Source organism: Prosopis cineraria, unplaced genomic scaffold (genome assembly GCF_029017545.1).
Source record: "Prosopis cineraria cultivar Desert tree isolate PC_DT_omini unplaced genomic scaffold, ASM2901754v1 PC142, whole genome shotgun sequence".
NCBI lineage: Eukaryota > Viridiplantae > Streptophyta > Magnoliopsida > Fabales > Fabaceae > Prosopis > Prosopis cineraria.
In genome coordinates, this window is record NW_026555469.1 from 5898 (window position 1) to 30740 (window position 24843).

The window sequence follows — 24843 nt, forward strand, 5'->3', positions numbered from 1 at the left end:
TAACTATCATTTTTTAATAAGTGTGAAGCTGGTTAACTTCATCTTATTTTAAAAGGCTAAGGTGTAACATCTAAAAAAATTTATCCCTGGTTTATCAATCTAATGATGGTGATTAGTGAGTTAATAAGGTATATGGCCAGAAGGGCTTAACTTGGCATAATTGTTATGATTTTAGCCCTAGAAGTAGTTTTGAATTGATGGCGGGCCATCCAGGTAGGGAAAGAGAAAGAAAAAATGAAGAATTGTCCTCTATGCCACACACCGCAACACACAGAGATAAATTTAAATGCAATGAACTCTTCTGTGCCATGCACCATAGCGCATGAGAAAATTTTTTGATAAATCAAATTGCGTCTATGCTAGAAAACAGAAGAGAAAAGAGGAAGAAAACAAAGAGAACATTGGAGCTCTGCTAGGGCATGCTCATTGGTTCTCATTGTTGACATTTTGAAACTCCCAAACACCTAATGTAGGTAATCTAAGCCTCATTCTTCCTTTCTCTCCCTCATTTATAATGATTTATGGTAGAGTTTAAGTTGAGAAATGGATTTTCAATCCATAAGAGTATAGGTCTGATTCCATTGGTTAAAATAAGTATATTGAGAGTTGTTTAATGTATTAGAACACCACATTGATGATTTTGAAAGTGGTTGGTCCATAAAAGCATTTATTATTGACAAATTATCATAAATATAGTAGTTGGGAGAGGTTTATGTGCATTAATGATGGTTTAAGGTGTTGTTAATGATAATATGTATTAATAAAATTTAATGAACCCATTAGGTAGTGATTATAAGTTGATAAAAATAGAGTGTATGGAGTTATATGTTGATAAAGCTTCAAGAGTTAGATGATGCTGATATTATTGTGGTATGAATGTAGAGAAGTTCGTTTTGACACTATTCAAGCTTATTGAAGCTTTAGGAAGTTGGTATAGTGAGAGATAAACTTTTGACCTCTTAAAAGTTTGAGGTAACCAAGGAAAACTTAATCGTTATAGTTGAATGTTAATTGTGTTTATGAAATGTGAATTATGAGCTAAATTAATTATGCATATTGGCAAAGTGTTTGATTTGTGAAATGATTTTTGAAAAGAAAACCTTGTTTTTGCCACCCCTGGTGTTTTATAAAATTGATTATGATTCATTACTATGGGTGAAAAATCATGATATATTATATGTTGAATTGTGGAGTATTGAGTTATGTGAGTTCATATATTATATATTAATTGTTAAATATATATTATGTGAGAAATGTGTATAGCATGATCATTGGCAGGAGTTTGCCTAAGGAGAGGAGTAGAGTGGTTGAAATCTATGTGGTATTGGCAGTGACTATTGAAATCGAGAACTAGTCTTAGCACCAACTGTTAGAATTAGGAGGTAGCCCTTGTCCCAGGTTGTTTCAGGACTATCCCACTTGTTCTATGAGGGACTCAAATCTAATTAGTCTCTACTGATTTATGAGAATGCTAGATTAAAGGTACGATACCCCATGGTTATTAGTATTAAGGGAAACTGGATTACATAAGTGAGTGAGTTCACCCTGACCTGGTAGCTTCTCACAAGTAGAAGGCTGGGTTAGTCCGTGAATGACATAGCCACATGATAGCCACCAGTTTCGTGTCAGAGGTAATAGGAGAATATAAGGTTGGATTATGATCATACATATAAGCCCAGCCACATGGTTGTTAATTTTATGGTTCGGCATTTGTTGAGGGCGCATAGTTGTTATTTTTACAACCCTGTATTATGTTTTTGCTAAATAACATGATAAAGAGTTTTATGACAAGCTCGTCACATGGTTTGTTAGTTTTGTGAATCGTGGCCGAGTGTTATGTGCTATCCATGCTTATTTACCTAATTGCATATATTTACAATTGATATGCAACTATATGGGTTAAGTAAAACTTGGTTACTAAGTAGTTGTACTCACCCCTTAATTCGCAATATTTCAAGACCTGGCTTATCAGATTCGAGTCAGGAAAAACATACAAAGGCCTAAGATTGTGGAGTAATCCTTTATATGCCTCTCTTTTATTATTTTCATGTGTATTTATTAATGTAATTGCCAACTAGTATTATTTAACATCATTTATGTACTACTTGCATGATTTTATGTGTAACTAGTGTATTTCGTGCCCTAGGTTAGTGAGTTTTAGTTGTGAACTAGTGGATAGGGCCAAAATATTTGTGCAAGTAGAAACATATGTCTTTTGAGAGATTTAGAATGAAATTTTTGATTTTGTGCAATATTTCCTCCCCTTTTATGTTTTGTAAAAATTGGGGTTGAGAAGTGATTTCATGAGATAAGTATTTTTGATTGTGTGTGGTGCATTGCACAAGTCTGCGGGAGTCCATTGAGCGTGGTCGGATGGTTGGTGTGAGCTATTGGTATGTGTGGTTGAGTTGGGATACCCTATTTGAAAACTTTTGTGAAAAAAGTGGTCATAATAGGTTTTCATATTCAACTTTTTATAGAAAATGAGTTAAGTGTGAAACCGGTGCCATTAGCTAGAGCTAGGAGAAAGTTTTGTGTAGACACTGAAACCACCTCAATCAAATGTCGAACGAAGTTTTAGGATGCTCGGAAGTTTGCTCTCCGTGCTATCAAATGACAACACTAATGCTATCAAATTTCGTGCAATGCACTATGGCACACGTGTTATTTTTTGCACAAAATTTATTTTTGAGTTTTAAAACTCATTATTTTTTATCCCAATTAATTTTCAAGCTTTTGCTTTGCTTTCAAAACTCTGATACAGACTTATTAAATAATGTTTGAAAGTTGAATTATTGAGATTGGGATTCCTTAAAAGAATTTTGAGAATTTTCTTTTATAAAATTTTATAATTTGGTAATCCTTTAAGGATTAAACCCTAGATTGTCATGATTTAGAGATAATTACGATTTAATCTCTGGGAGGTTACATAGGGAGGGTATGTTATTAATATATTATATTGAATTTATGGAAAATTCTACTATCTATAAGTCAAAATATAGAGTTTTTGGAAAATAAATGGATACTACTAGAAAAATTAAAATTAATGACAGACATTTTGTGACTTATCTCAAATCCATCACTAATTATAGGTATTAGTGATGAAAATTTTGTGATGGATTTAAATCTATCACTAATTACTTAAATCAATGACGGATATAAGGTGTTGTCATATTTTGAGCAAATTTTATAAATTTAGTGACAGATTTAAATCTTTTACTACTTTCTATCACTAAATCTTTATATTATTGATGAATATTTTTAATTAAAAAATTAGTAAAATGTAAATATAACCTTCCAAAACGAAGAGGCATTATCAGGTATTTTGAACAATAGCCCTTTAAAGTTCTCAAAATACTTAATTTTGATTGTGTTTTCTAAAAGAGAATACCCCTTAAAATCAAGTACTCGCCAAATTTGCTTGGCCAAAAGAGCTAGATTCATGGTTTTTGTGTTCCTTAAACCAAGACCATGCTCTTTGGTAGGGCAAAATAGAATCTTCCTTTTGGCAAGCTGTGTGTTTTTCTTACCATTATTATATTTAATTTTCGTGGACAACTTTATCATGTTTCTTGTTTTTTGAAGATGGTTGAAGACTTCTCTTCTGACATAACAGTACATTGATTCTTCTTAATGGAACTGAAAAAAAAACTGAAATGATGAATCTTTTAAAAGATTCTCTGCACAAGTTGAGCTATATCAAAGCCATATGTCACAAGGCCGTTACTCTCTCCCTAAAAAGATAACCTATTGATATCAAAGCTATACTCAAATTTTTCCAATCAATAGGCCCCTCTAATAGGCCACCTGTGATTGGGGCATCACAAATTGATATGAGGAGTTGTTATGTCTCACATCAGAGTGATTTGAAGATGGTCTTAGCTATATAAATGGATTTGCTATATGTCCCAATAGGTTAGAGTTTTAGAGAGTGAATAATAACATCGTGACAAAGTGGTATCAAAGCGAGACCCAAGTTTTTCTAGTAACCTATTGGGGCATACGGTGCACCCATTTATATCTTTAACGGTTTGAAAATTTGACTCACTTCTTTCCATAGTGTTTAAATTTATCTTTTAAGATTTATGAAAAATCATATTGAAACTTATCATTTAAATGTGTGTCTCTTTTAATTCATTCAAAAAAAGATTAAATCAGTTAGTGGTAGGGCTTTGCAAGAAGTGTATTATGTTAAAATCATTACCTTCCCACTTAGAATTGCTAGAAACTTGCTCTCTCTATTTCAATTCATGAAAAAGGAAAAAAAAAAACCTCACATATCTGCTTTAGCAAGTGACTTGTGATGGGGGCATCACATATTAATTAGAGGAGTTGTTATGTCCCACATCAGAGGAACTTAGGGAGGGTCGTAGCTATATAAAGTAGTAAAGTATTGGTTTGCATTTTAGTGAGAGAGTAATGGTCTTGTAATAAAGTGAGATCAGAGCCAGACCCTATTTTGGCTAGTAACCTATTGGGACATATGGCGCATCTACTTATATCTTTAATGGCTTGAAAATCTAGTTTACTTTTTTCCAAAGTGTTTAAATGTATTTTTTAAGATTATGAAAAGTCAAATTGAAACTTATAATTTAAATGTGTAAGTCTTTTAATTCATTTAGAAAAGATTAAATTAGTTGGTGATAGGGCTTGGCAAGAAGTGTATTCTATTAAAACCATTACCTTCCCACTTAAAATTGCTATAAACCCCCTCCTTCTATTTCAGTTCATGAAAAAAGAAAAAAAAAAGCTTCATGTATTAGTTATATTTCTCTTTTTGTGCATTATGTAAGGTAATGTTTGTCTTTGTTTTTTTCTATGTTTTTTGAATCTTAGAAGGTTGAAGGCTTATTTCTTGATAGGCATTTTCTCTTAGATCCTGACTTCTAAGGGTAAATGTTGCTTTTCTACCAACTAATTTCTTTACTGTACCTCTCAAATTTTTGATAAAGCTTTATTATGTTTCTTATTTTTCCAAATAGCATAAGACTTTACTTCTAAAATAAGGCTGCATCAATTCTTCTTCTAAAAAAAAACTAAAATGATAAATTTTTTAAAGGATTATTTGCCCAAGTTGAACTATATCAAAGTTATATGTCACAAGGTCATTGCTCTCTCCCCAAAAAGCTAACCTATTAATATCAAACCTAGGCCCAAGTTTTTCCAATTGGTAGGCGCCTCGGGCCAGCTATGATGGGGCATCAAGGATTGGCTAAAGGAAATGTGATGTTCCACATCAGAGGGACTTGTAAAGGATCCTTACTATATAAATGGGTGTGATGTATAACCTAATAGGTTAGCATTTTAGGGAGAGAGTAATGGCCTTATGATAAAATGGTATTAGAGCTAGACTCAAGTTTGTCAAATAACCTATTAAGGCATGTAGCGCACCTGTTTATATAGCTAGGATCCTTTTCAAGTGCCTCTGATGTAGGACATAAAACATAGGTTTCTTCCCCACAGAATTCGTTAACAAAGCCATCAAAAATCAACAGGCTCTCTTCCAAAATATATCTTTTGACTTTTTTTTTTCTTATTGAACCAATTTTTGTAATTATGTGAATTATTTTTGACATTTGTACAGCACATAATGATTTCAGACATTTATTGGTATAGAATTACTTTTACAAGATTCCCTACACAGCCAATTGTTGTCTATTGTTTGAACTATTTTCTCAATTTATTTTTGATTTAGTAATGTTTGTACATGAGAATGGATGGTTTGATAAGATTGCATGCAATTCTCCAAGTTCTCACATGAAGAAGTTTAAAATTTATAGATCAGAGTTATGAAATTTGCCTTAGAAAAGGGTTTCGAATTTTGATTTTTGGTTTAACTAATTTAAGTCAAAATCTTTTTTTAGTAGGAACTTGAATTCTATTGAATGATTTCATAGTGGCATGGATATGGCGATGTGCTGTGGTGTTCTCATTAGTTGTATTCTTGATGTAAACAATAAGTCGTAAGATGTCATAGTTACATGACTTAAATATTGTGAAAGTAGATTTACGCAAACTAATACAAATAATGCCATGCAAATATTGTGCACATATGGACTTAGTTATGTTTTGGATTTCGTTCAAGAATCAAAAGAAGGGTTAGAGGGTGCATATGAACATTGCTTTTGTTCTTATTTAGATATATGAAGCTACAACATCATGCTTCCATGTTTGACTACTCACTCAAATCATTGTCCTTATAGGAGAAAATATCAATTATCATATGTAAACATCAGGTCCTAGATTGAAATTCACCTTAGTCCATGCAAAATTTTTATGTTTAATTACCTTAAATTTGGTGATAACTGCAGCAAAAAATTGTCTTGTATAAGCTGCAAATAGAACGTGTTAACAGAATGCAAGTAAGTTCAAATTGTTTGATGGGTTCTTTTAATTCTTACTAGATTTGTGCTGGTTTTGTGTTTCTTCATCATGCTATTATATTACATCTTTTGATTTTAATTCTAATTGTCTTTCATCTAGTCTTGCTCACGTCATAGAGCATGGGTGACATTTCATGCTACCCTATAAATATCCTTCATATCTTCAAAATTGTTCTCTTAGATGGAGGAGAGGCCCTGAGGAGGGGAATGGGAAGGTCTGGTAAACTTGGTCATGGCCACTGAGTTCGGCATTTTAGGATTCTTAAAAAGTAACAAGTTCCATCTTCTTTAAAAAAAACATCACTTACTTTTTTGTTTCATTAAGTGATATTTTCTTTTTGGCTTTAGCTTATGTTTTATTTAACTAAGTGAAAGAAAAGATGAGAGTTTGTATAACTACCTTTGGTATCACAAGAAAGATCTCCATTAAAATGGCTATATCAATTATTATTTTTATTTTATGGCATGTTTTAAATAATGCAGTGAGTGTATATGCCAAGGCTCATAAAGGATCTTGCAGGAGTCAAGGTTTGTCCACTATATTGTTGAATTTAATATCTTAATGTTGTTTGTTTCCAAGATGGATATATTAGCTTGAAGATATTAATTGTTATTTCCTATGTTTTGGTTTAAATCTTTATATATTTTCTATGTTAAATATGTAGCCGCTAAGTTGCAAACTTCAGCTTGTGCAGATGGTATTTGATGATGATCTTCTTTTCAAAAAATAAAAAACACATTTTCTCTACTCTATTCATGACCTTGGTTCTATCCTCCATTTAACCTCAGATCATATCTTCATTCATGTAAATTTTTGCAGAGAGTGGTTCTGTTTTCATGCTTTGCCGCATACAACCTGTAATGAGTATTGATATCTTCATACAAAATATTTAGCCCTTTGGAGGGATGAATAATGCAACAAAGCTATCATTGATTAGTGAACTTCCATGCTCAGAAGTGGCCGCTACCACACCTGTGCGCTGACAAGTAATTCATCAGTTTCTCAGATTAAGTATGTGCTATTGTAGCGTTCATATTTTGTTTATGGTTTCATTTTATTCTTTGTTTCCCTATAGATTCTGGAGAGCTTTACGCTTGTGGTTCAAATGAAAATGGCTGTCTTGGCATTGGATAACTTCTTGAAGTGGTTTCTTGATCAATTCCTTTTTTCTAAATTATTTTTGTATCTTCGTGTTTTTTTTTTTCAATTCCTAGCCCCTCAGATGTTATTCATCTAGCTGAAAGGGTTCAAGGTCCATTCCGTAAGTCTTCTGTTAGCCAAGTTTGTACTATCATTCATCCTTGCAGTGATTTCATGGAGAGTTTGTTTAGGAAGGGGAAAAATAAGTTTAAGAAAGTTGCAAATACATAGTAGTTTGCAATATGATTGATCAGAGCAAATTCTGGGCACTAGGTTTTAATATTAGTATTGGACTTCATTTTCTAATCTAGCTAGCTAGCATCAGTTGATGGCATTTGTTTTTATTTACGGATGATTATGCAATGAATTCGAGGGGAAGTAAAACTAGGGATACTCTTGTTTTACTGCTGATATTTTATGCTGTATTTAACGGTCATTTTCGTACAGTAGCTGAGTTTTAGAACTAACTTGCCATGTGAATTTGCATGATCTTTTTCTCGTATCTGCTATATACATTGATGTTATGAATGCATTCTGTCAGTGAAGCAGATGCATTTTTTAGTTAATTGTTTGTGTGCCATATAATGCATATAGATAATCACATACTAATAACTTACTTTGATGCATTTTTTTCAGCATCATTGGTAATCTTGTGTTACATCAGTTTGTTATGCAAACAAAGTGTGTAGGATGTGCACTGACTCAACATTGTCCTACTCTTCAAAATTTTCATGTTATATACATGAAATGGGCAGTGGGTGTGATTTCTGTATAAACTGTAAATAGAAATGTTTGACATGCGATCATCAAATCAGCATCAGGTTTTTAACTTCCTTACTCTCTATCTATTTTGTATTTCAGGAATCCTGTGGTTGGAAACATACAGTAGCTATTTCTGGTAAGATGCCTCCCCTACTTCCGTCTAAAAAGAAAAAAAATTAAATATATAGAATTTTATACCCTTATATCTTGGTATGTTACATTATATATTAATATTACTTTTGTCCATAATAATTTTTACTGTTAAGATTTTACAATACTTATAATTCTTTTATCGCTACTTATAGTTACATATAAACTAAATATATATTCCAAACAAAAAATCTTTTCATGCGATGCATGCATGGGAAATAAAATCTAGTTGCTTCTTATAGATTTTGAGGTACTTTGTAATAAGCCTATTATGAAAGTAGACACATTTTCCATCCAAATGAACCTCACTGTTCAGACTTGTGAATATTGTAACTTGTTATGGATTTCATCATTTATGGTTTATACTGCAACTTGTTATAGATTTTATTATATATAATGATATATTGATTATAAGGGGGGAATGTTTAATTAGTATTTTGGCCACTTAGCTATATTTGTTTCAATTTGATCTTTCAACTTCTAATTTATTCAGACCACAAAAAAACTTTTAATCTATTTCATATCTGCTCTGTTCCGATCCATCAGGTTCTTAGATCTAGTTGACAAAGATTATTTGACATCCATATGTCTGTCAAAATCTGAGGTGTGACAAATAGCTCCTTTTTAGACAGCTCAAAGGGTCAAGCTTTCTCCATCTCTTTATTTGGCTGTCTCTTGTCCCTTTTTTCATTTCTCTCTCTGTCATGGTTCTTCCAGTTTGACTTTTTTCTGGTCATGTTGGCAATTCCTACAATTTAAGTTGAATTCATGTGCTGAACTAAGGGTTATGGTATGCTACTGCCTTCGTCTTCATCTTTCATCAGTTGATGATTCTTCCTTTTTTATGTTCATATTCACTTGGTTTATTTCACAGTAGTTGGATTTTGGATGACCTTTTGAATTCAGTTCAATTCCAGATAAATTATGTCCAAAATGCTGGCTTCAAAATTGAAACAACATAAAACGACTTCTGGAGATATGGTGGGAAATAATAGCATTAACAAATCATTTGCAGTTAATTATGGGTCAAGCAGCAACTTTATGAAAGCAGCTTGATTTGTTGAAGGAAGTTTGGAGGCAAACAATTGTAAGGATAAATTAGTTTTTTCACAAGAAAAGTGCGACAGGTTGTGGAGTTCAAGACTTTCTAAGCATACTTTGGAATGTAAAATGTTAGAAAAAACCTTTAAGAGATAAACCTGGCATATGTTGGGTTCATGTGTTAGGGGAAGAAGTTCTAAACTAGAGCCAAGGGACCAAGGTATACAAGGGGGAAAAAAAAGACTCCAATAGTATTCGTCGGAAAAGATTAATGACTAAAACCGTAGGCAACGAGAGAAGAGAAGTCAAAATTGCATTAAGATAAGTTCATACAACAAAAGAATGGTTTCATATTTTTAGGAATTTTATTTTTCTGTAGTAGTTACAAATATTTATGATACACCCTTGACCTTCTAGGAAGGGAAGTGTTCTATTTTCAGATTGAAATTTTCTGACATTAATTTAAAAAAATGTTTCACCGTTAACTTCTTGATAAAGACTCACCCACTAGCTTCTCCTTCCGTTTTAATTTATACAAAAATATATTTGTATAATAATCCATGCTTTTCGGCGTTTTCATCATCATCATTACTTTTTTATTTCATCACTAGCCGGTATCATAGAAAACCTGAGAATATTATCACATACACCACCCTTAATTCAAACCATCACTGTCCGAGATCATTTTTACCAACAATGACTTTATGGGTATCTCAAGAATGTTTTCAACATTTTCATTTAATGTGGATGCATGTTCCAGAAGAGGTGAGCATCGATCAATGTCAAAATGTATAAAACCGATCGGGCATTTTTTTCCTCTCAATACTTGTGGGGCATTTTTTTTTCCTTAAACTATTTTTTAGAGAAACAAAAATTCTCCTATGTTAGTGAGCCGATAACAGAAGACGAATTTTGCTCAACTCTAACCTTCCCAACTCTAAATCCCAATTATTTCCTCAATTAATTTCTATCATTATAAATTCTCATTCCAACCTCTTTTTACCCCATACATTCAATGATGTAAATTAATTTGTCATTATGGCTAAGGAGCTTAGGTGCACGAAAGAGTTAGTTATAGCTCAGGAATGAAGTAACATTGAAATATTCTTTCATATACTAGTATACTTAGCTTGTTTATTATTATTATTATTATTATTATTATTATTATTATTATTATTATTATTATTATTATATAACTATTATTATTATTATTATATAACTGTGTGGGAATGCTGCTATGCCCACTGAGAGCTTGTTTATTGTTATTGCTTAGAATTGATTTGAAAATTTCTAGCATGCATGCTTTTGATTCTTTGAAAATTCATTATATAATAGTTTGTTCCTTTTAAAGCATGTTAGTGATTATTATACTATTGATTTGAGAAGTTGATGAATGAAAATGACTGCAATTCTCTTCAAGCGTGCATGTATAATTTGTTGTGAAATGTAATATTTTTATTCTTTTCAAGCATTATTGTTAGTTTACATGTGAGATTTGTTTTATATAATGCAAAAGAGGTAATGAGAATGTTTGGCGTTATGATTGTTTGTGTGAGATTGATGATTGACTACTTTTGCCATGTGGTATGCCTCCATTAAATGCTTAGTGGTTGGCTTCTCTCTGTAATTCTCTATTACCTTGGTATAGGTATGGGATGATGGGCACCTCCTTTTTAAAGACGGGAGTCCTATTTTGAAGGCAACGCACATTTGGTCGGGTGTATCTTCACTCTAGGCTCTAGCTAGTAGGAATAAGGTGTAAGAGGCTGGATAGAAGTGTGAGATAGAGTTAAGCATCACTTATTAAATTGATATTTTGATTATTACTGTTGACTAGAAAAATTGCATTTCCTATTTTGTAAACTTTTTTTGAACGGACTGCAAAAATTGTACTTCTGTATATAAACATGCAAATTGGTTTTGAATTTTATATTAGTAGAGATTACAATATCCAATTGTTATTGAGATAGTAGATTTCATATGTTACCTCTTAACATTTTCAGGTGAGCTGTGCAATAGAGTTATGGGAGAAGGCACCGAAACAATGAGTTTAGGCTCCTTATTCATTTTGGCTTGGCACATGTAGTTGTGACTTTATTATTCAATTGACATGACTTGGGATTATAATATTTTTTATAACTAAAATAATTTGAATAACTGATTATTTGCAAAGTTTCTTTTGGGGCGTGTCATTTGAGAAAAAATTTTAAAAAATAGTTTGTTGAACAATAGACTGTTGTGGGCTGAGTCCAATTTATTTGATAGTATTTATTTAATTTAAAATGAAATTTGATTTAAGTTCCTTGTTGCTAGACTATTGGGCTTGTTATGGACTGTTTATTGGACTTCAAATGTCTTAAGCCCAATTATTGTTACTTTTTGGTGATTCTGTTGTTTTTATTTGAGATGCTTTGGGAAAAATATTTGTGAAAATAAGGTGAAAAGGTTTTGCTCTTGTAAAATTATAGTGAGTATCTTATCTAGAATTTTGGAATGTTACATTTTTGTATCAAAGCCATGCGGTCTTTGGCTTTGTGTTTTGTTTTAAAACTATTTACCTAGTTGTCATGGCAATATTTTAAGACGTGCACTTCTCTATTCTTTAGGATTTGTCCAACATGTGCCAACTCTAGTTAACTAATCATTAATTTTATGTGAAATACAGAAGAAGGGAGAATGGGTAACCCAAGAATCTCAACTTGTTAATTTATTTTAATCATGAGAGGTATGAATTTGTTTTCTCGTGTTATTAAGAGATTTAAGATTGAATACTTTAAGAATAGTGTATCTTAGTCAGGATGGATCTCTGATTTTTTTTTTTTAACATTAGGTTATTACCACGGAAAGTTTGAATGCAAACATATTTAAATTTCAAAGATTTAGGCTGTGATTATACATTTAAAGCGTGTAGTGTGGTCAAATTTCGTATATTTGGGCATTTGATGATAAAGTATACATATGTAAGCATGCCTTTTAAAGTAAATATGTTTGTTGTTGTGAGTGATATTTTGATGATCTAATGGGCTTGATGGAAAAATAAGGCTTGAGCTTGAAAATGAGACCGGATTATCGATTAATTAAGTTCTTTATTATGAGAAGTAGAAGTTTAGTGTAGGGTTTTGTTGTTGATAAGTTGTACATTGAAAGTAATAAATTATATATCTTTTTAGGCTTAGCCTTTGAAGCAACTAGAATTTGTTGATAATTGGTTGTTCTGGTAGTGAACCGTGAGTGGTAAATTGAATAAGAAGTGGATATTAATATAATAATTATTAGCATCCAAGGTTTGATTGGGCAAGATGAGGGAATGATTATGGAATGTTAATTTTGTGCGAATTTGAGGAACTAGGACTTTATAGGAATTAACATAGCTACAGAGAATAACGTGGCAAAAGGGATAATGACAATAAAATAAATGGGAACGCTATTAAATGATCAGATATTGCTAGAAGACAAGAAAAGGGTGTGTTTAAGCGTGTGTGTGGAGTGATTATTATTTATTTGTATTATATTGATTTAAGTTATGTATGTATGATTTTATGGCCTATTGAGGGAAATTTTCCTTTTAATCAATGGTTTTATAAATTGATTTTGAAAAAAAAAAAACTATTTAATAGACAAATGTGTTCTCTTGGATTTGTAAACCCTATATATTTAAAACACTTGGGACAATTTGTTTGGAGGTTTAAAATTTAAAAGAAGGAAAATCTTAAAAATAATTATAACCACCTAAGAACTTAGGGGGTGATGTTAACGGATAATTATAAATAAACTTCTTTTGAAGTAGGAGGATCCATGTTTTTCTTAAGCCTTGTTGTAGCAGATAAGACAGTTGGGTTCAAGCACTGTATTGAGATTCATGGAGAAGAAAATATAGTAAGAGTAATCGTAAAAGAAGGAAGGAAGAAGATGAATCTTCTCTCCCAAAAACTAGAGAGAAGGCAGGGCTTATCACTTTGATACTGATTATCTGAACGTTGGAAGCACAAGTAGCCTTAAGCACGCTTTTGATATATTGAGGCTAAAGCTTTTCCATTGAAATTTGAACAAGTTATAACCATGTCCATGTCGTTTAATGTGGGCTTCGATTGGGCTTTTACATTAAGCCAATCAAGTCCAAATGATAGAAAACTTAAACACAATACATAGCACAACAATTAAAAGCATATGTTAGTTCTTGTGGAAGAGGTTTTGGCCACTTAAACACGAGCTCTCAATTTTAAATTTGTGTGAACGCATAATGCTTTTTGGGAGAATTAATCTCAATTAGACACGACAATGCTCGAATTTAATCTAATTAGATAGCCCTATAAAAAACTGAAAACAAACTAAATGGGAAGATCCATGTATAGTTTGATTAATGGAATGGCTTGGACTTCTTCAGGTAAGGAAAAACACCGACGAATGATCCAGAAATAGCCGCCATGGGCACCACGAGACATGCCACTCAGCATCTAAAGGCAAACCAACCTGCCACTCAATTTTTCTATCTTCTTTTGTTTAATATACATTTCCATCGGAAAATACACATTTAGAGGCCAAAACCCTAATGCCCCGATGATCCCCATAAAGTCGTTGAAAAACAAAAGCAACATGGATGCTAGTATTGTGACTACCACATAACACGTCCTTGAAACCAACCTGAAGAGACTCATATTGTAGGGAGCATCACTAGGAATTAGTAAGGGGGACCTTGAATTATGTGTTCAAGAGCTAGCTTTTGGGAAATCTCTATGCGGCTTGTTTGTCAATTAAGGCAAAGATGGGCTAAGAGAAGACTTGGCAACCTTCAATGAGGTAGGCGGTTATGGCAGCGTTGGTGACATCCAAAAGCCAGAAGGGGTTGGAGAAGGCCAAGTCAGTGAGAAGATTGGGAAGTGAGCTGTCTCCGAGAGCAGCGCAGCCCATGCAACCACACAGCATACAAAAGACTGTGATCACTGCTATACCTATCTTGGTTGATTTCTTCATTCTCTTTGCTTCTGATGGTGGCTACTTTATGGTGTCTTTTGTATATATTCATATAAGATATTCGTTGTTATTCTACCTGTTTGGTAATTACAGACAGGACTTTAAGATTTTTATTTAAAAAAAAATTAATCATGTAGTCTTGTAATTTTAACATAGTTGTAAATGAATTTGTAAACTTTATAACTTATATTATAACTCAATCTGTCAATATTTTGACTTGTCAAAACTCAATCCTTATTTTTTGTATAACCCAACATTTTGACTAAGTATACAACCCAATGATCTATATATATAATTTTATAGCAATTTAAAACATTAGTCTCTAAATTCGACAAGTTAGTTTAGTCATTATAATTTTTGTTTTCAAAGCATAAAAATTAATATTTTAAATAGTTAAAACTATATAAATTAAGTTATATTGAGTTAAAATTTAAGAATTGAGTTTTAACTGAATCCAAATTATCAAGATTGGATGGTTTAAATTTTAATTAAATGAGCACTATAGCGACTAAGGTGATTAGTTTTTGTTATCATTTTAAAAGGTAAGAGTATATATACCTGAATTTCAATGAGGACAACTGAGAATGAGCAAGCAAAGGCTATATCACCAAGAGCTTGTGAACTCCTTCATATTTTTTGAGCTTGAGTCACGGTAGTTCCTGATCCATTGCTTAGTCCTGTGAGGCTGCCCTTAATTTTACCACTTTCTGCTCAATATGATCATAAATTAAATCCCAACCAGGGTAATTAGGGCAAATAATCTCATAGGTTAGGTTTTTATATACATAGACAATTCTATAATTAAAAATAATTAAATAAGAAGCATTTTGATCGTATAACCATTTTTTTTTTACCAAAATCACATAACTAATTAATTAACCAACCTACAACTTTAAGGAATTAGTTTTGGTGCTCATCCTAAGACAAGCACCATGGTGCTCAGCACCAAAACATTGCCATTTGGCAGTATTTTTTTTCTTCTTTTTTTAACCACAAATTTATTATAATTAGAATAAATAAATATTATAAAATTATTATTTCAATATTTGATAAATAAATAAATGTTAAGATGTTAAAATTAAATATGAATAGATTAATTCATTAAAATTTAACTTGAATAGTTCATATATAAATTTTGGTCTAAACAATTTAGAACTATATTGAAAAAATTAAAATTATAAATAAAAATATTTTTTATTTTAATGATTTTGTACAGTTGTTTATCTATGAGAGATAATATCATTCAAAGTATAATCAGGTATTAAATATAGGTACTTTTCTTATTAGAAATTCAAACATTAATTTATTATAGTGTAAGAAACTAGCTCATTTTAGTTGGTAAACGGACGGGCCTAGCCCATATGAGCCTAGGCCCTAAAGCCCGGTTACCTCAATTTTACCCTAAAATTGAAGCTCGGCCCGTTTAAGGTTGGGCCCTAAAGCCCGATTAACTCAATTTTACCCTAAAATTGAAGCTCGGCCCGCTTAAGGCTGGGCCCGTAAGCCCGGATAATAATAAAATAAAATTTAATATTAAAATTTATTTAGAATATTTTAAAATTTAACATATATCAAACCAAAGTCTCACATAATTTAAAAAATGAATAAAAAATTTAAAAGTTCAAATAAGATGAAGGCAAACATATCATCAATCCTAATCAAGATTTTCCTCATTATCATCCATAAATAAAATATTAAAACCCTCATATGTAGGTCCACTTGTGAAAGATGGAGGCAGAAGCTCAATATCAATTATTTCTGTAGCTTCTTTATCATCACCTACAATAATTATTAATTAAATTGTTTTATTATCAAATATATATATCTATACATATATCACACGATAAAATATAAAAATTACCATAAAATGGCACAAAAAAATTCAACCAATTGCGGGTACAAATCAATGTTTGCACATTATTTGAAAAGAGGAAAAAACAATACTTTGTGAATAGTAAAACGGGCTTCACAGGCCGCTGGGCCCAAGCCCCTTTTTATAGGGCTTAAAAGGGCCAAGCTTTAAATTCGGTTACCTCAAAAAATACCAAATTGTTAAACCCGAACTCTTATTAAAACGAGCTTAAACAGGCGGCCCGTTAAACCCGACCCTTATTCCTGACTCTAATTTTACTAGACTCAAATCTTATTTTAAATTATTCAAATTATTTTTTATTTTTTCAGTATAGCTCTCAATGTTTAAACCAAAATTTTTATTTAAACTATTCAAATTCAATTTTAATATCTTAATATTTATTAGTTTATTAAATATTAAAATAATAATTTTATAATAATTATTTATTATTATAATAAATTTGTGGTTTAAAAAAATAAAAAAAAACACTGCCAAATGATAGTATTTTGGTGTTGAGCATCACTTTTACGATGAGAACCAAAACCGAGTCCCAACTTTAGCCATTCCAAGAGAGAGGTCGATGCCAGAGCTGGGAATACGGGCGAGCCCGGCCCTTAAGGGCCTGAGCCTTAAAGCTCGGTTCCCTATTTTGAATCTCATTTCTCAAGCTCGGCCCTTATATGAAGGGCTCAGGGCCGGGCCGCAAGCCCTTTTTCAAAAAAATAAAAAATAAAAATAAAATTATAAATTATAAATTAATTACAATATTCTAAAATTAAAAAAAATAAAATTTTCATAATTTTTTAAAAATTAAACAACACACATTTAGAAGTCTAATAATAAAATTTAAATCTTGGCTAAAAAATAATTCATTTTTTATAAATACACAAATATAATAATTATAGAAAAATAAAAAATATTAAGAATTTTATACTATACACTGATATTTATTAAATTATATTAAATTAATTTTAGAATAAATTAAAATTAATAATAATATAATGTGTATAGGATCAGGTGAGTAGGTCATTGGCTTCAAACACGTGTTCCACCAAAGAAAATAATAATAATAATAATAATATAACAGGGCTTGAAGGGCTACCCGAACCCGAGCCCTTTTTTATAGGGCTTATCAGGGCCAAGCCCTTAAGCCCGATTACTTTAAAAAGAATTTATTTTTAAAGCCCGAACCCTTATTTAAACAGGGCTTTCAAGTCCGGCCCTCCAGACCCAGCCCTTATTCCCGGCTCTAGATGGTGAAGTATGTAAAAGACATAACAGCAACAACAGTAGAGAGCCACCAGATCTGATCGAAGTTTGGGATTTGGGATGAAAATACCTTAATTACCCTAAAACCTATCATGTACGGATTGCTTGACACGTTGCATCCCTTTCCTCTACCCTTTTCATGGAAACAATTCGACCTTTTTTTTTTGGTAGAGAGGCGAGTAGAAGCTCAAAAGAAAATAAGAGTATAGAAATAACTAGGCCCTATTAGCCATATTTGACATAAAGAGATGCCAGTCTTCCTTAACTAAAGCTAAGCAGCTATCAGGTGCTGATGGTAGTAAAAAAGTTTCAAAACAAGATCCATGGGCTTCATTAGCAAGTAGGTCAGCACATCGAAGTGCTTCTCTGTTGTTATGGTGGAGTTCAATATCCCATTCATCATAAAGCAACGTTCTAGTGTCTTTAATTTTAGATCGAAGAGGATGATCGAGACCACTATCCCGTGATAGGATATTTATTGCTTACAGAGAATCTGAAAATAATTGGATCTTAGTGAGCTTGAGTATTTTACATACTTCCAGTCCAGTTTTAATAGCAAGGATTTCAGCAGTAGTAGAAGGATTAATTCCCAAGCTTCTTTTGAAACCAAGGACCCATTCTCCTTTATCATTTCTAATGACACCGCCACAAGCCGCTTGCATGTTGCTTCAAACAGAACCATCTACATCAATTCTTACTATACCGAGTGGAGGGGGAGTCCATAGAGCCGATGAGGGAGAGTCAGTTACAAAAATGCAATGTTTTAGCTTGTCAGTGTAGGTATCTTCCATAAGCTTGTGTAAACAACTATGAATGATCTCCTTTGGTCATGAACTTATGCCTTCAAAGACATGTTTGCACCTCTGTATCTAAAGCAGCCAACAGACATGACTAAAGGTGTTATGCCATGGCCATCTATTAACACGCCTGTTACCTGGATTGTGGGTGCTATTCCATTTGATCCAAGCCTGCAAATCACATGAGAAAAAAGAAGATAAATGGTTAGGATTAATAAAAGCCTTCCATACATATTTAGCTCGCTCACAATTTGATTGCCCTGTCCGTCCCTCAAAACAAAAACAAAAACAAAAAAAATTAAGACATCATTATGGGAATATGAATATTGCATTTTGGTAAATTTAAGGTGGTACTCCCTCCAATCACATTTATAAATCACATTTTAAAAAATTTATTTAATTTTATTTATAAATCATGCATAGCTTTTTAGATAATATTTAAAATATATTTTTAAAATTACCTTTTATAAGAGAGAGAAAATACTTCTCTGATCCTTTTTATAAATCACTTTCAACACATTTTATCAATACCAAGAAAAACTTTAAAACTCATTAACTCTATCTTAAAATTTAATAAATTTTTAACTTTGACCCTATTAAATATACACATTTCAATAACATATTTTTTCTTTCCAACATTTAATGAAAGGTAAAAAAAATTTATAATAAAAAATTAATAATGTGACTTATAAGTAGGACAAAAAAAATTCTTCTCACTCTGCCCTATAAATAGGACCATAAAGAGTAACATGATATCACTTTTTTGATTTGTTGTGTAGAAGCATATTTGAAATTCTATACACTTTTATTTTTTATATTTTTTTTGCATGATACTCCCTCCAGTTCTTATTATAAAATATTTTTAGCTATTTCATGAATTTTAACAAAAATTTTTCCTTGATATCATAAAATGTAAAATATACTTTCACTTTTATATTTAATTTTAAATAATAATACAACTACATCAAATACCTTCATGTTAGTCAAGAAGGGGTAAAATTAAAAAAAGTGATTTAATTATTATAAGGTGTCCTATGTTTTGGACAAAAAATTACTTATAAAAGGTATCTTATAAATAAAAGTAAAGAAAATACTGATGAAATTAGTAGAAATGACTTATAAAAATGACCAAAGGAGTATATAGCAAATGGTAAAATTGACATCTTGCTGATGGAAGTACCGATAGTGTGGAATTGATTTAGTTGCTCATCACACTCTTGAGCAATGTGTGTGATGAAATCTGAACCATCCAGATTTAAAGTATTATTTTATTTTATATTCATTAAAATAAGAATTTAAAAAATTATAAAATAATTTTTTATTTTTATTCTAGTTTAAATTTAATTTGAAGAATTTAATTTAATATTAAAATTTTTATAATTGCTATATATTGATTATCCAAATATACTCTGTATAGTCTAGATTTAACTGTACAGAGTAAATTTAGATAGTCAATATATAGCAATTATAAAAATTTTAATATTAAATTGAACCCTCCATATTAAATTTAGACCATATTAAAAATAAAAAATTTATGAAAATTATTTTATAATTAAATCTGAACTGTATATAGTACATCTAAATAATCAACATATAGCAATTATAAAAATTTTAATATGAAATTAGACTCTCCAATTTAAATTTAGATTAGACTAAAAATATAAAAAATTATTAAAATTACTTTATAAATTTTTAGTTTAATAAACATAAAATAAAAATATATAATAATACTCTAAATTTAAACCATTCAAATCAAAACCTGAATGGTTCAGATATTATCAGGCTCATCCCCTGATGAGCACCGTAGGCGGACCTGCGATAGTATATCCTATTGCGACTCCCACAAGACTCGGATACTGAAATATTCCACACAACTTCACATGAACTCCACCTGCATGCATGAAACATTTCACCATCTTCATTTATTGATCATAGTCTTCTTTAATTCCTATACACACACACACACAAAGTTGGTGGGTGTTTGCGTAGGAGATGGTACGTACCAGTTCGTTTAAGACAGCCATCGTCGTCAAAGAATTTGTGGAGAGAGGTACGACAACATCAAGGGACTTCTCGATGTCGTCGAAAGCTTCATGTTGGCTAAGGTTATTCTTCGAAGCCATGTCATCTCTTGCGAAACACTCACTCGCCAAGGTGGGTATTTACGAAGAGGTGGCGTCTCTTAAGAAACCGAGGCTGGCTATGAAAATGAAAGAGACAGAATAAAGCAGAAGGATCATCAATTTGAAACTCGTGTTCATCAACTAATATCTTTATAAGTGATTCAATTCAAGTATTATTTTATAGTCCATCCAATATTTGTTCCTTCTGCAATAATCCTAAAATCGTCCTTGACGTGTGTAATAGATAATGAAGAACAGTGTGTCATTCATAAATTAAAGCATATATAGAAGACTGAATAGAGTAGAATATCGAAGGTCAAAAAAAAAAAAGGCAGCACATATTGAAGTGATAACCGTCCATTTAAAAAAAAATATATGTTTTTGCGTGTGGGATTGAATGACGCTCCACATGAGTCTATGCAGATGTCTTGTCAGACGCTGCGTTGTAAAAGAAGGGAAAGAAGGCACACACAACTGACATAGCATGTGTTTTGTTTTTAATTTGTTAAAAATTTATTTAATAAAAATACATTTAATAAAAATTAATTTAGTAAAAATTAATTATTATAATAAAATTTATATTTGAATATATTTTTTTAAAATTAATTTAGTACACTAAAAGTTATTTGAATTATGATAATAAAATATACTTTTGAATGTATAATTATTAAAAAGAACATTGATTTATGATGATTTATAATTTTTATTATATGAATGTAATATATTTTAAATATTTAAAAAATATAATTAATATTTTAAATAACATAAAATTTTATCTATAATGCTAAAAACTTGATCTCTAATTATTTATATTTTTTTAATTTATAATTTTAGAAAATGTGATAAAGATTTATAATTTTTATTATATATTAATTCTAAAAATTAACATGATTAATTATTTAATTTATAATGCTAAAAACTTGATACATAATTATTATTATTATTGAAATGATAATTATAGTTTTAATGGATGAACTATTTTTTAAATAAAAGAATAAGAGATTAAATTTAGAGTAGTATGATCAAATAACATTATATTTTTTAAATTTATTTTTTAAAAGTTTTAAATAATTACATTTTTCAAATATGCTTTTAGCCACTATTAAAATATGCTTTTAAAATGTACTTTTTTATAAAATATTTTATTTAAATAACTTTTAACATTTTAAAAGTAAAATTTTATTTTTTAAATATGAAACGCAAGAAAATCAAATGGGCCTATAGTAAAAAAAAAGAGAAAACTACAAGGATTTAGATTTGAATATTATTTCAAATAATCCACTCCTTTTTCTTACTCTTCCTCTTCATCTTTTGGATATGCAGTAAACCACTTTTGTGTAAGAAAATGAGTATAAATGTGTGGTGTAAAAAATATTATTTTATTACTGACATAAAAAATAAATATAAAAAGTTCAGAATTTAATATTTATAATTTATCATTAAAATTCTACCTTTTTAAATTTAAAATTTTTAATTTATCAATTTATTTTTTATTTTTTATTTTACCTTTTTGAAAAATTGTAATTTTAAGTTTAATATTTTTAAAAAATATTAAAATAGTTACAAAAATATACATATACATACATACATACATATGTGTGTGTGTGGGGAAACCTATGTCCATTTTCTTCTTCATATATCTTAACTAGTTTTTAAATTAAATCATTCAAAAAAATTTTAGTTTGTAAAACTAACTTTGAAAAAATCTATCTAAACATAAATCATGTTAAAGTTTTTTTTTTTCTAACATGATAACCTCAGTTAATTATAACCTTAATTGTAAATTTTTTAATCCAAACACACATCTTGATAATTCAAATGAGATGTGCTTATTCAAGTAAAGTTTAATTCAAGCCGAGCTTATCATTTGAATTAGGTTTAAAATATATGAACATATGAAAAAGCTTATATAGATAAACCCGGCCCTAACATATTGGGCTTTTGAGTTTATTCGAACTAGCTTGAATATCCAACTTATTAAATTTTTTCTTTTTTAGCTAATTTCAATTTTTATTTTTTAAAAAAATTAGTAATTTTATCTTGTTGTAATATTATTTTATTACTAATTAATAAAGAATTTAGATATTCAAACTAAGTTCACTGTAGTTCAAGTTTAGCCTAAATTTTTTAAAATTTATATCGACAACCTATACAAACTTAATTTTTTAAGCTTATTCAAACTTAACTTAAATTATCATCTTTAGTGAAAGTAATTTACCCAAGAAGCTCGGCAAATGCACCAGCAAAAGGGTAGTGGGATTACTAAAGAAATTTACCCAAGAAGCTCGGCAAATGCACCAGCAAAAGGGTAGTGGGCTGTGTGTAGGATATATTTTATTATTAAAAACAATGAGATGCAAAATTCAAATATCGATTCTGACAATTACAAACATAAATCTCATACACAATCTAATAATTATATTTAAAACTTTAATATTTTATCTATAATTAAAACTTATGAATTTATACTTATTTGAATTGACATTTGGAACACAATTTTTTGAAAATCTTGTTGAGATCTAAATGTCATTAATTCAAAGTTTTGGCACTTAACTGTTATTATTGCTTGAAAAATCCATGCATGTCCTTACGTTTTTTTGGGGCAAGATTTAAGTACTTGACTTTATATATTTAATATATTCTAATTAATTCAATCAAAATAAGACAAGTGAATTTCAACATTTTAATAATATTAATAATAAGATTTTGTTATATAATAAATAATATATAAAAAAATTCACATGTCTTCATTTAATTAAAATTAAGCACATTGAACATATAAGGTTAAATATATAAATTTTTTTATTTATTCCATAAGCCATAGTAGATGAGTCATCTCAATTAATTCTCTCAATTAAAATTTGTGTCAAATGGTCTCATTTATATTATGCGTGTTTATATCGGTTGGATACACAATATTCTTTCTGGTTTTATTTATAAATTATTTTAAAAATATTTTACTGAAACAAAAAAAAATATTTAAAGTTATTGACTATCTAAATATTTTCTCTCACCAACATTTAATAAAAGGTAAAGTAAAAAATTTATAACAAACATTTAATAATTTGACTTGTAAATACAAAACTAAAAAAAAATCTCTCTATAAAAAAAAATCTCTCTATACTTTGTAAATAAAACTAAGATAGTATTTTATTCTAACGATATGAAATGACAGGTGCGGAAGAACTCGGACGTTTTTGCTTGATTCTCAATTGCATACATTTGTGTGACATCGAATATATGAATCTTTTTTCTTTTTGCTTTATTTTCTGTTCTATCATCATGTCAAAATCCTCTGAATTTAATAAGAAAATTAAAGAGAGAAATCACTGAAAGTGGGAAATATATTGAAGCTTTTGACCTAGAAATTGAGCGATTGATCAAAAGTCATGGGGAATTAAACATCCAATCTGATTCACGCCTTAAAGGTAGTTCCCCTCTTTATATATATATATATATATATATATATATGCTCACAACATATTTCCCTGAAATACGAAGAGTAATATAAGTAAACATCTCCCAAGTAAATCACAAAATACATTAGAATTAAAATTCAAACTTTCAACCAATCACACCAATTTTAATCAATACTGGCTTCGTGTTGTATGAGAGAGGGTGGTGGGGCCTAGAGGATATATATATATATATATTTTTTTTTTTTTTATTTTGATAGATGGTTTTACATTTTTACTTAATTTTTTACTTACTCTTTATCATCAAACTTTTGATTAGATATTGAATTTCGCTCAAACATAGTTAATCATGTTGCAATTAATACATTATGGATATACACAGTTAAATTGATGATGATCGCCTAATTATCAAATAATTTAACATGTGAGTTAATTTTTTTTCCTGATATAAATCATATATACATATTTAATAATACACGATAGTTGTGTCACATCAACGTTTAAGATAGGGACTAATTAAAATATAAAAATTGATACATGAAAGATTAGTTTATGTACAATGATCCAATTCTGTGGAATAAATATCCTTGCGATTGATCTGTTTTTGTCCTATCTGTTACCAGTCACACCTGTCATATAAAGATTGAAACGATCCTCTCAATCACAATATGCTTTTTTTATTTTTAGTTCTTACCCCATATTATTTCGTTTAAGACTACTCCAGTAGGTATATGTATGATTAAAAGTCTAAAAGCGAAGCAAAAAAGTGAAAAGTTAAAGATTAGGGGCATATATTTCATTCAAAAAAAAGAAGAAGAAGATGAGGGGCATATATGAATGCAACAAGTTACAAGCGGTTGGTTATAAGAAAATGGCACAATAGAGTTATGATGTCTTGGCCAACTTATTCGATCTGCTTAATTATAATACATATAATA

The 24843-nt window shown here is 30.1% G+C and overlaps 1 pseudogene; it reads right to left on the minus strand.

The window, feature by feature from the left end:
- Positions 1-13947: 13947 nt before the first annotated feature.
- Positions 13948-20489, minus strand: LOC129295560 (amino acid permease 2-like; annotated as a pseudogene).
- Positions 20490-24843: the final 4354 nt, after the last annotated feature.